General features: G+C 49.7%; 1 long non-coding RNA gene across 1 annotated transcript; it reads right to left on the bottom strand.

The window, feature by feature from the left end:
- Positions 1–586: 586 nt before the first annotated feature.
- On the bottom strand, positions 587–12,683 carry LOC107132530 (uncharacterized). The gene is made up of 3 exons (XR_001500427.3): positions 11,464–12,683; positions 7,516–7,665; positions 587–6,951 (listed from the first exon to the last, which is right to left on the bottom strand). It is a non-coding gene; the product is annotated as an uncharacterized lncRNA (long non-coding RNA).
- Positions 12,684–13,199: the final 516 nt, after the last annotated feature.

Here is a 13,199-nt window from a genome sequence, read left to right as displayed (position 1 = left end):
CAAAGAGGAATTCTGCCTCCAGGTGGCCTCTGGACTTGAGCTGCACTGTTCTGCAGTCTCCAGTGTACCAGCTACCCTGGAGATTTTGGACTTGCCAAGCCTCCAGGGTCACATGAGCCAATTTATTAAAACAAATCAACGTCCCAGCCAACCACTAACCAGGTCCAACCCTGTTTAGCTTCTGCAGTAATTAACATGCATTGCAGCTCAGCTATACTTCAATAAATAAACTAAGCTAAATTAAACAATAAAACAAAACAAACTCTCTCTCCATACACACGCACACACACACACACACACACACACACACACACACAGGGCTGGTTCTCTTTCTCTGGAGACCCCCAGTGGAGTCCAGAAATGACAATATACATCCTACAATGCACAGGGCAGCCCCACACAGAATGACCCAGCCCCGAAGACCACTCGGCAGAGTTGGAGAAACTAAGGCATGGGTGGGGTGGGGGCCCGGACCTCCACCACCAAGCACCCAGGAAAGCTGCGTGGGTCTCCCAGCTCCCGTATTTATCCACCTGAAAACCATTTCTCTAGGTTAGGAGTGACCCAGGCCCATCCCAGCCTGAAGACTCCCTGTCCACTGTCTTAGGAGAAGGAAGCGACAGTGTGGACAGAGCTCCAGGGGCTTTTGGGAGCTCAGAGGACTTCCTGGAGGCGGTGGTAGCTCAACTGGGTCTTGTAGAGGAACGAGGGGCCGTGAAGTGCACAAGAGGGTTTTTGGTGCGGCGGGGACCGTGGGGGATGGAGCGGAATCCGCAGAGAACCGCTAGGCCTGCGGAGCACGGGCCCCCGTCCCCTCCCCGCTTTTCAGCGGGGCCGCGCGCCGGAGTCGGGCGCCCTCTGGCGGCGCCCCGCGAGCGGTTCGGACCGGGGAGGAGCGGCGTGGTGGACGCGCTGGGAACTGCAGGACCGCGCCAGGCCCGCTGAGCCCAGTTCTACTGGAATCAGAAGAAACAGGAAGCTTACAGGAAGAAAATATTTTAGCATATCACTTTGGTATATGTGTCTCTATGCTGCTGCTGCTGCTGCTAAGTCGCTTCAGTCGTGTCCGACAGTATGCGACCCCATAGATGGCAGCCCACCAGGCTCGCCTCCCCCCGCCCCCCTCGCGTCTCTGGGATTCTCCAGGCAAGATCACTGGAGTGGGTTGCCATTTCCTTCTCCAATGCATGAAAGTGAAAAGTGAAAGTGAAGTCGCTCAGTCGTGTCCGACTCTTGGCGGCCCCACGGACTGCAGCCCACCAGGCTCCTCCGTCCGTGGGATTTTCCAGGCAAGAGTACTGGAGTGGAGTGCCATTGCCTTCTTCTGTCTCTATACTAACGCTCTAAAAAAAAAAGCTGAGCGCGGAAGAATTGATGTTTTGAACTGTGGTGTTGGAGAAGACTCCTGAGAGTCCCTTGGACTGCAAGGAGATCCAACCAGTCCATCCTAAAGGAAATCAGTCCTAAATATTCATTGGAAGGACTGATACTAAAGCTGAAACTCCAATACTTTGGCCACTTGATGCGAAGAACTGACTCGGAAAAGACCCTGATGCTGGGAAAGATTGAGGGCAGGAGGAGAAGGGGACAACAGAGGATGAGATGATTGGATGGCATCACTGACTCGATGGACATGAATTTGGATAAACTCTGGGAGTTGGTGATGGACAGGGAGGCCTGGCATGCTGCAGTCCATGGGGTCGCAAAGAGTCAGATGAGGCTGAGCCACTTAACTGAACTGAAGAGATACTAACGCAGTTGTAAAATCATTTAATTTATGATGAAGAAATATTTACATATTGAGGTTTGGGGAAGTCATTCTGGCATATACATGACTTATTAATAACTTGAAATATATGCTGTCTTGGCTCTCTCTCTTGAGCTAACCTGATCAACTCCCCCTTGGGTCCTCCTACTTACGGTACTCCCTCTGTGTGGTAGCAGGAAAGACCCAGTGTGGACATGTGTGTCCAGACATCCGATCTCATTCCTCAGCACTTAAAAGACAGTGAGCTCTGGGACTTTCCTGGTTAAATGGTTAAGACTTCGCGCTTTCACTGCAGAGGGCACAGGTTTGATCCCTGGTCTGGGAACTAAGATCTCACATGACTGGCTGCCAAAAATTAAACAGTAAAATTTTTTTAAAAAAGAAAAGCCAGTAGATACGAGAGATCCTTCTGTCTTCCTGAAGTCAAGGAGAAGTGCTCTGAGCTTCCCTGAATCCCTTTTCTTAGTGGTTCGGTGCACAGATACAGTAAGGGGTGAAGGTGAGAGATTTCTCCGACTCCCTGAGGCTCCTAGGATCCTACAGTTCCTGCAGAGCGGATTTGGTTGAACCCCAGGAGCACAGAGCTTTGGGAAGATTCTGAGTCCCAGGACACAGCTTCGTGGGGTCATGTTTCTGATCTTGGGAGTTAGCAATTCCAAGGAGGAAGCTGTGGAGAGGAAGAGAACCCTTGAGGAGTACTGGAATATTACCGAAAACACTGAGCCTTCCTTCCGCCTTAGAGATGGGGAGACTGAGGCCGGGGAGAGGGGAAGAGATGTGGCCAAAGCCACGCAGGCCAGTTCTGCAAAACTTTACCCAGAGCTGGACCAGTCGAAGCACAGAGCTGCCTGAGCAAGGCCAGCCTTGGCGTCCCTCAGGAAGAGGGGCGAAGGTGTGCAGGCAGAGCTGGGTTCACAGCGGCTCCCAGCCGCCTGGCTCGACTTGGTGTTACAGACACAGAAATAAGGACCAAAGGAGTCCCGCACAATCCCCACCAGCCTCCGCCCCTTACCCCACTGGACAGCCCCCACAGGGTCGTCTGTAAAACGGGGCGATGATTCAGCCTTTCAGGGTGTGATGTCTGTCCTGAGCTGACCCTGTTCTAGGATGAAGTCCAAAGTCTGGTATTCGAGGCTCTTCTTAACCCTCCCAGCAAACTTCAGCTGCAGTCAGAATGAGCAGGGCCTCCTGGGGCCACCTGGCAAGGGCCTGGAGGAACAAATCTGTGTCCCCTTGCTCAAAACCCACTCCCAGCTCTCTGGCGATTCTGCTGTCTCCATGGATGCAGGGTGGAGAAAAACCAAAAACCAGCAAGTGGGTCCAAGGCCAGCTGGGGAGCCTGTACTGGGTCCAGAGGGGCCCCAGGACCTCCAGTCCAGCGGATGGGAAAGCCACACGTAGCCGGTCAGTCCTGTTTTCAAGTAAAGTCAGAGGTTTTTAAATCTCTGCTTGTTGCTGCCTGCGGGCTTTCTCTAGTCGCGGTGCGCGGGCTGCTTGCTGAGGTGGCTTCCCTGGTTGCACTGCACAGGCTTTAGGTACACGGGCTTCCGGAGTGGATCGATGACTCAGTGGCTGTGGGGCACGGGCTTAGTTGCTCCAAGGCTTGTGGGATCTTAATTCCTTAACCAAGGATCAAACCCACATCCCCTACATAGGAAGGCGGACTCTTAAACACTGGACCACCAGGGAAGTCCCACTCAGTGTTATCGTTTTGAGCTCCACCCACGTAGTTCCGTGTATTGAGTTTGTTTCTTTTAACCGCCGAGCAGTATCCCATCATCAGTTCAGTCCCTCAGTGTGTCCGACTCTTTGTGACCCCATGGACTGCAGCACACCAGGCCTGCCTGTCCATCACCAGCTCCCAGAGCTTGCTAAAACTCATGTCCATTGAGTCGGTGATGCCATCCAACCATCTCATCCTCTGTCATCCCCTTCTCCTCCTGCCCTCAATCTTTCCCAGCATCAGGGTCTTTTCCACTGAGTCAGCTCTTCACATCAGGTGGCCAAAGTATTGGAGTTTCAGCTTCAGCATCAGTCCTTCCAATGAATATTCAGGAGTGATCTCCTTTAGGATGGACTGCTTGGATCTCCTTGCAGTCCAAGGGACTCTTAAGAGTCTTCTCCAACACCGCAGTTCAAAAGCATCAGTCCTGATGGAAGCACTAAATTCCATCAGAACAGTGGACAGTTTGTTGACCTATTCACCTGTGTGGACATTGGATTGTCTTCCCTTTTGTTCTCTTGCTGTTCAGTCACTCAGTCGTGTCTGACTCTTTTAGGCCCTATGGACTACAGCACACCAGGCTTCCCTGTCCATCACCAACTCCCGGAACTTGCTCAAACTCCCATCCATTGAGTCGATGATGCCATCCAACCATCTCATCCTCTGCCGCCCCCTTCTCCTACCCTCAATCTTACGCAGCATCAAGGTCCTTTGTTCTCTCAGCTGTTACCTAAAGCTTCCTTGAACATTCATGTACAAGTCTCTGTATGTATGTATGGCTCTGTTTCTCTTGGGTAAATCCTAGGAGTGGAATGGTTGGGTTGTGTGGAAGGAGTATGTTTAATGTCTTAAGAAACTGCCCGCTGTTTTCCAAAGTGGGTGTACGTTTACAGTCCCACCAGCTGTGTATGAGGGTTCCTATTTTTCCATATCCCTGACAGCACTTGGGTGATCAGTTTTTTTGTTTTTAAAGGGAGTCTTTGGTGTTTATTTTCTTGATTTTTAGGCGTTTGGCTGTGCTGGGTCTTGGCTGTGGCACACAGGATCTTTAGTGTGGAATGTGAACTCGGTTGCAGCAGATGGGATCTAGTTTCCTGACCAGGGATCAAACCCAGGACCCATGAAGTCTTAAGCCCTGGACCACCAGGGAAGTCCCCCAACGGTCAGTCTTTAGTTTTGGCCGTCCAGACACAGGCGCAGTGCTGCTTCCTCATGAGAACTCATTCCCTAAGCGCTCATGCTGCTGTGCTTCTCTTCATGGGCTCCTTTGTCAGCCCTGTATATTCTTTGGTGAAAGATTTATTGGAATCCTTTGCCCATTAAGTGAAAATTGGGTTGTCTGTCTTCTTACTCTCTAGCCATAGGGTTCTTTTTATATTCGAGATCACACAGTTTCAATGGAGGCAGTATTGCCCCCGAGGGGGTGAAAATTGGTTTTGAGGACGTGAAAAAAAACATACTCTTTTAATGTGGAAAGCATGAACATATATATGTACTGCACAGAAGCAGTATCTGTTCTATTAAAACTTCATGGGAGCAGTTAGGGGGGGAAATGCCTGAAAAGGCTCCGTGGAGGAGAGAGGGGTGATAAAGGCTGAGAAACATCGTTGTAGATACAAGTCCTTTGTTGGATGTTTTGCAAAGAGGAAAATTTGTAAATTTGGAATAAGTCCAGTCTATCAGTTGCGCATTCCAGGGCTTCCCAGCTGGCGCTCTTGGTAAAGAACCCGCCTGCCAATGCCAATGCGTTAGAGCTTACTATTCTATAACAGAAGTGTCTACTTGAGTCACTCAAGGTCACTAGGATTTTCTCCTATGTTTTCTCCTAGAAGTTTCATAGTTTTAACGATTCCACTTAGATCTATGATCCATCTCACAGACCTAAAGAGATCAAGGTAAAAAAGAAATCTTGGCATCTGGACATCCAAACTGATCCAACAGTGTTTGTTGAAGCACTTTTCTGTCCCCGCTGAATTGCTTTGCTTTTCAACCTCTGTCAAAAATCAGTTGACCAGAAACTCCCTGGTGGCTCAGTGGTAAGGAAGCCACCTGCCAATGCAGGAGACACGGGTTCGATCCTCCCTGATCCGGGAGGATCCCACCTACCGCAGAGCAACTAATCCCATGAGCCCCAGCTACTGAGCCCGTGCCCTCGAGCCCGGGAGCTGCAGCTCCTGAAGCCTGTGCGCCCGAGAGCCTGTGCTCAGCAGCAAGAGAGAGCTGCACTCTCTGCAGATAGAGAAAAGCCAGCAGAGCCAAAAATAAATAAATGAATGATTTTTTTAAAAAAATCAATTGATTGTAGATGTGTGAGTCCATTTCTGGACTTTCAGTTCTGTTCCAACTAACTCAAATATCTTTAATACATTGTGTGGATCAAAGAGAAGCCAGTCTTCAGTCGGCCTGCTACAGGCCCTGCCCATCTCTCTCTGTCTCCCACGCAGACCTCCTTGGCTGCCTTAGCCAGGCACCTCCTGACTCAGGGCCGCAGTTGCACCTGCATCCTGGCCCCACACCCTCTACCCTGAGATGACCTCCTGGTCCGTGTCTCCTTCTCTGAGAGGGAGGCCCCTGCTCACACGCAGCCCTGGCCCCTCTCTGTGGCATCACGCTGTTGGTTTGGTTTTAGGAAAGCTCAGTGAAGTCTGCAGACTTCCCTGGTAGCTCAGTTGGTAGAGAATCCGCCTACAGTGCAGGAGACCTGGGTTCGATCTCTGGGTTGGGAAGATGCCCTGGAGTAGGGAAAGGCTACCCACTCCAGTATTCTGGCTTGGAGAATTCCATGGACTGTATAGTCCAGGGGTTCGCAAAGAGTTGGACACGGCTGAGCGACTTTCACTTTCACTTTCGGTGAGGTCTGCAGGCATCAGGTCACACAGGCTGTGCAGACAGTGATGAAGACTTGGGGTTTTGTTCCTTGTGAGATGGAAGCAGGAGTGGAGCAATCAGAACTCAGTTTTGGGAACGTCGCTTGGGGTGCTTCGTGGAGGTGGTCTGAAGGGAGCAGCGTGGAGGCCCTGGCTAGCACGTGGACCCCGCCAGCCGTGGTCCCGCCATCAGAGCCATCCCTCCCTTTGACAGCAGCGCCCACAGGAGGAAGGGAGCTCTGGTCCCCTCCCTCCTGGCTCTCGGGTGGTGAGAATCGGGGAAGGTAGGAGCTGGGTGTCCTGAGGAGGGGCGGTGGGTGGCTAGTGACCCCTGATGCCTGCTGGAGTATCAGCACCCCTGTGGCGCTCCCCTGGGGTCAGACCCTTTGGCCATCAACTCCCCTCTGGCCAGCAGGGGCTCGCAAACTCCTCTGATGGTGGCACAGTGGCTCGTCCACAGCCTGGTCCACTCCTGCGTCCACCGACTCAGCGTGTGCTTATTGAGCACCTACAAAGTGCCGGCTCGGGGCTAGGTGGTGGGGCGATCCCAGCACCTGACGGTGGGCAGACGTCCTTGCTCTTGGGGTCCCAGGCTGTTGGGAGAGTGAGAGAGCAGTCAAGGAGGCACCCCCTGAATGGGTCGCTGTGAACTGGGGGGGCGGTGCTCCAAAGGACAGGACTGGGGCAGGGCAGACACAGGGGTCCCAGAGATCAGATGAGACAAGACTTGGACCTGCTTCGGGGATTCCTGGGGGCTTCCCCGGGGACTGAAGGCTGGACTGCATGGAGGAGGAAAAGGCAGACCAGTAGGTCCCACGGAGGGAAGGAGGAGGGCTCATGGGGGGCTCTGAAGGGCTGATGGGGGAGGCAAGGGTGGGGTCCCGAGAGCTGGGGAAGGGAGAGGCCTCAGGGTGAAGGCAAGGGCTCCAGCTGCACTTTCCCCGGGCCACCAAGCCCTGCACTGAGACCTCTTCGTGACCTTTGGACTCTGTCCTCTCTCCTTCCTCATTCCACCGGACAGCCCCAGCCCAGGGCTCCCGGCCCCTCCCCTGACCTCCCGCAGCAGCCTCCTTCCCCTCACTCGCCTCCCTGACTCCGGTCCCCACCGGTTCTCAGTGGCCCTTCTTGCATGCTCACAGCTGAGATCACACCCTTACCTGGGACTCCCTGGGCTCTCAGGACAGCTCTGGGAGGGCAGGAACCACGTGCGACCCACCCGTTCCTGGGTCCTTGGAGAGCACCGGGGACAAAGTTGCAGATACTACCATGGTTTGTGACGTTTCTGTGATCTGAAGCCTGCAACCATACTGAGAGAAACGATCATTTAAGATAGATACTTGTGACAGTAAAGAGGTGATTTTTTTTTCCCCGCTCAAGTCCACCAATCTCCTAAATTCTATCTACCAACCCCAGGGTGAAGGGCTGGAGCTCTGTCTGTAATAAGGCGTAAATTGGTTCGCTCAAAGCAGGGTAGCCTCACCAAGAAAGGAGAAAAGGGAGCCGTGGCCACACATTCAGCAGGGCCACCTGGAGGGCGGGAGGACAGACTGGACCAGGAAGACAGTTCACTGACAGCCAGCCGGCCTGGAAGAGCCAAAGGATTGGAGCTTCAGCTTCAGCATCAGTCCTTCCAGTGAACACCCAGAACTGATCTCCTTTAGGATGGACTGGTTAGATCTCCTTGCAGTCCAAGGGACTCTCAAGAGTCTTCTCCAACACCGAAGTTCAAAAGCATCAATTCTTCGGCACTCAGCTTTCTTTATAGTCCAACTCTTACATCCATACATGACTACCAGAAAAACCATAGCTTTGACAAGATGGACCTTTGTCCACAAAATAATGTCTCTGCTTTTTAATATGCTGTCTTGGATGGTCAAAGATTTTCTTTCAAGGAGCAAGTGTCTTTTAATTTCATGGCTGCAGTCACCATCTGCAGTGATTTTGGAGCCCAAGAAAATAAAGTCTCTCACTGTTTCCCCATCTATTTGCCATGAAGTGATGGGACCGGATGCCATGATCTTAGCTTTCTGAATATTGAGCTTTAAGCCAACTTTTTTTACTTTCCTCTTTCACTTTCATCAAGAGGCTCTTTAGTTCTTCTTCACTTTCTGCCTTAAGGGTGGTGTCATCTGCATATCTGAGGTTATTGATATTTCTCCAGGTGATCTTGATTCCAGCTTGTGCATCTTCCAGCCCAGCGTTTCTCATGATGTACTCTGCATATAAGTTAAATAAGCAGGGTGACAATATACAACCTTGATGTACTCCTCTTCCCATTTGGAACCAGTCTGTTGTTCCATGTCCCGTTTTAACTGTTGCTTCTTGACCTGCATACAGATTTCTCAGGAGGCAGATTAGGTGGTCTGGTATTCCCATCTCTTGAAGAATTTGCCACAGTTTGTTGTGATCCACACAGTCAAAGGCTTTGGCAAAGTTACTAAAGCAGATGTTTTTCTGAAACTCTCTTGCTTTTTCGATGATCCAATGGATATTGGCAATTTGATCTCTGGTTCTTCTGCCTTTTCTAAATCCAGCTTGAACATCTGGAAGTTCATGGTTCACATATTGTTGAAGGCTGGCTTGAAGAATTTTGAGCATTACTTTACTAGCATGTGAGATGAGTGCAATTGGGTGGGAGTTTGAACATTCTTTGGCATTGCCTTTCTTTGGGATTGGAATGAAAACTGACCTTTTCCAGTCCTGTGGCCACTGCTGAGTTTTCCCAATTTGCTGGCATATTGAGTGCAGCACTTTCACAGCATCATCTTTTAGGATTTGAAAGAGCTCAACTGGAATTCCATCACCTCCACTAGCTTTGTTCATAGTGATGCTTCTTAAGGCCCCTTGACTTCACATTCCAGGATGTCTGGCTCTAGGTGAGTGATCATACCATTGTGGTTATCTGGGTTGTGAAGCTCTTTTTTGTACAGTTCTTCTGTGTATTCTTGCCACCTCTTCTTAATCTCTTCTGCTTCTGTTAGGTCCATACCATTTCTGTCCTTTATTGTGCCCATCTTTTTATGCAATATTCACTTGGTATATCTAATTTTCTTGAAGAGATCTCTAGTCTTTCCCATTCTATTGTTTTCCTCTATTTCTTTGCATTGGTCACTGAGGAAGGCTTTCTTATCTCTCCTTGCTATTCTTTGGAACTCTGCATTCAAATGGGTATATCTTTTCTCCTTTGCCCTTCGCTTCTCTTCTTTTCTCGGCTATTTGTAAGGCCTCCTCAGACAACCATTTTGCCTTTTTGCATTTCTTTTTTTGGGGGATGGTCTTGATCACTGCCTCCTGTACAATGTCATGAATCTCTGTCCATAGTTCTACAGGCACTCTATGAGATCTAAAGCCTTGAATGTATTTGTCACTTCCACTGCATAATCATAAGAGATCTGATTTAGGTCATACCTGAATGGTCTAGTGGTTTCCCCTATTTTCTTCCATTTAAGCCTGAATTTGGCAATAAGGAGTTCATGATCTGAGCCACAGTCAGCTCCCGGTCTTGTTTTTGCTGATAGAGCTTCTCCAACTTTGGCTGCAAAGAATACAATCAATCTGATTTGGGTGCTGACACACAGTGTCGTTCTGCTTCCTCCACCCCAGTCTCCACCCCCGTGGACCGCGGCCCACGCTGTGGGTCACCGGGGAGGACGGGCCGTTTGCAGGCGTCTGTTGGCCTCTGTGTAATTCTTGCTCTTGGAGGCTCTGTCCACACGGTCCCAAACATTAAGGCAGCCTTACAAAATGTAATGTTTTTTCAAAAACAGACTCTGAAAGGATTTTAAAATAATTTTTCACTTGAATTGACTTGGTTCCTTGACCCTGCCTTTGATGACCTCGGAGCAGATGCTTAACCTCTCTGGACCTCCTGGCTCCTCCGTGAAAGAGCGATAATGGTGTTCCTGAGTCACAGGGTCGAACGTCAGCATTTGTAAAGTCATGAAACAGTGCCCCGCACATAGCAGACCCGCAGGCACGTCAGCTATATAAGATAAAATACCAGCAATTTTTCATCTGATTTCTCAGCAATGACTCTGAATTCTCAGGATTCTTGTTACTTGAGAGTTCTCGATGTAGTGAAACTAGAGAAACTTTCATAATTATCAAATCAAAAATAATGATGACATATTGTCACATCCTATAGGATTTGTTGTTGTTGTTCAGTTGTTCAGTCGTGTCCGACTCTTTGTGACCCCATGGACTGTAGCACGCCAGGCCTCCCTGTCCATCACCAACTCCCAGAGCTTGCTCAAACTCGTGTCCATTGAGTCAGTGATGCCATCCACCATCTCATCCTCTGTCACTCCCTTCTCCTCCTTCCCTCAATCTTTCCCAGCATCAGGATCTTTTCCAATGAGTCGGCTCTTTGCCTGTAGGTATTTAATGAAGCATTATTCATTTATTTGGCTGTGTTGGGTCTTTGTTGCCGTGCCTGGGGCTGGTTGCCCTCAGGCATGGGGGATCTTAGTTCCCTGATTGGGCATCAAACCTGTGTCCCCTGCATTGGAAGGCAGATTCTTAACCAGTGGACCACCAAGGAAGTCCCAGTAAAGCATCTTTTAAATTTTACCTTTTTTTTTTTTTCTATTTGCAGTAGTACACAATGTTGGTTGTTAATACAAGTTCTATCACCCCAAGGGACAAAAGCTGCATTCACAGACAAGGGAAGTGACCTCCAGGCAGGAGCTCTGAGAGCCTAGAAGAGCAGGGGAAAGGAGGGCAGGCTCTCTAGCTCTCTGCCGGGCTCACCAAACCTGTCCTCCTATCCGGTCTGGGCTGGACAGGCCCCAGGGGACATATAGTCCAGCCTCCATTGACGGACAGGAGCCCGGGGCTTTGGAGCAGAAGGGACTTGGGCAGGTACAAAGTGTGTGCTCCCAGGTCTCCCTCCCGATGAACAAATTTCTTTCCCTATTTCAACCCCTTCCACATCCAGCACAGCCCACGACACCTCCCACATCCCTATCCCAGGTACAATTGTTCTTCCCAGGAACAACCCACTGCCTGGCAGTTCCATGAAGAAAGGTTTCTCCTTTGCAAACTTGACATCAAACGTGCATTCTCGAAGAGGCCTTCCCACCCCAAACCAGAAAAAAAGGACTCACTAAAGCCAGACGGTGTGTGGGTTGCTGTCTCTCCCTTCCTAGCTCCAGGGTTCCAGTCCAGACTCCAGGTCCAACCTGCTGTGTGATTTTAAGCGTGACTCAGCTTCTCTGGGCTTCTTCACGTGTCTCACTTAACATGGAAGAGAACACCAGTTGCCTTTCGGGGCTGAGGATAATCCTTGTCCACATTCATGAAGCTTCTGACATCAGGCGGCTTCTCAAGAAATGTTAGTTAGGTATCTCCCCAACCCCCAACCGTCTCCAGCACATCCTCTTTCAAAATCGCTGAATTCCTTTCTTTTCCCCAACGTGTCAGTGCCTAATAATAATTTTAAGGTTATCCCTTCTGGGGGAATTTTAACAGCGATCTATTTTTAAAAAGTGGAGTGCTAAAGTTGGAGTTTCTGCCAACAGATGAGGATGAGAAACTATTTCATGTGTGAGGCGGGTGGTAGAAAGGGGGCCAGAGGATGGGAGAGGAGGTGGCTGGACCTTTCCAGGTCGCTCCTCTGTCTTGTTAGCAGGTGAGAAGTGCCCAGCATTGGAGGAGCTGTTCCAGTCTTGATCTGGGGACGGCTGGGTTTAAATTTCCTGATGAAAAAAAAAAAAGGCTGAGGAACCGGAGTTTCAAGAACCTGAGTCACAAGAAGGGAGAAGTCAGGCTAGGAAGCTGCTGACAACACACGCACATGACTGAACAAAATTTAACAGGCTCTCAAGGGTGACTAAGAGAGCCTTTGAACCTGCCCCCTGGGCCTTCTGCTCATCCACCCGAGGAGAGGTTATTTATTCCCGATCTACCTCTAGAAATATTGTCTTTTCTTCTTGGGGACTAAGCAGAAAAGACGAGCAATTGGTCCTAACTATGAAGCAACAGTTAGAACTGGACATGGAACAACAGACTGGTTCCAAATAGGAAAAGGAGTATGTCAAGGCTGTATATTGTCCCCCTGCTTATTTAACTTCTATGCAGAGTACATCATGAGAAACGCTGGGCTGGAAGAAGCACAAGCTGGAATCAAGATTGCCGGGAGAAATATCAATAACCTCAGATATGCATAACCCCTTATGGCAGAAAGTGAAAAAGAACTAAAGAGCCTCTTGATGAAAGTGAAAGAGGAGAGTGAAAAAGTTGGCTTAAAGCTCAACATTCAGAAAACTAAGATCATGGCATCAGGTCCCATCACTTCATGGCAAATAGATGGGGAAACAGTGGCTGACTTTATTTTTCTGGCCTCCAAAATCACTGCAGATGGTGATTGAAGCCATGAAATTAAAAGACGCTTACTCCTTGGAAGGAAAGTTATGACCAACCTAGACAGCATGTTAAAAAGCAGACATCACTTTGTCAACAAAGGTCCATCTAGTCAAGGCTATGCTTTTTCCAGTAGTCATGTATGGATGTGAGAGTTGGACTATAAAGAAAGCTGAGTGCCGAAGAATTGATGCTTTTGAACTGTGGTGTTGGAGAAGACTCTTAAGAGTCCCTTGGACTGCAAGGAGATCCAACCAGTCCATCCTAAAGGAGATCAGTCCTGAATATTCATTGGAAGGACTGATGTTGAAGCTGAAACTCCAGTACTTTGGCCACCTCATGCGAAGAGCTGACTCATTAGAAAAGACCCTGATGCTGGGAGGGATTGAGGACAGGAGGAGAAGGGGACGACAGAGGATGAGATGGCTGGATGGCATCACCGACTCGATGGACATGGGTTTGAGTGGACTCCGGGAGTTGG

Source organism: Bos taurus, chromosome 5 (assembly GCF_002263795.3).
Source record: "Bos taurus isolate L1 Dominette 01449 registration number 42190680 breed Hereford chromosome 5, ARS-UCD2.0, whole genome shotgun sequence".
Classification (NCBI taxonomy): domain Eukaryota; kingdom Metazoa; phylum Chordata; class Mammalia; order Artiodactyla; family Bovidae; genus Bos; species Bos taurus.
This window is presented reverse-complemented; position numbering and strand designations above follow the sequence as displayed.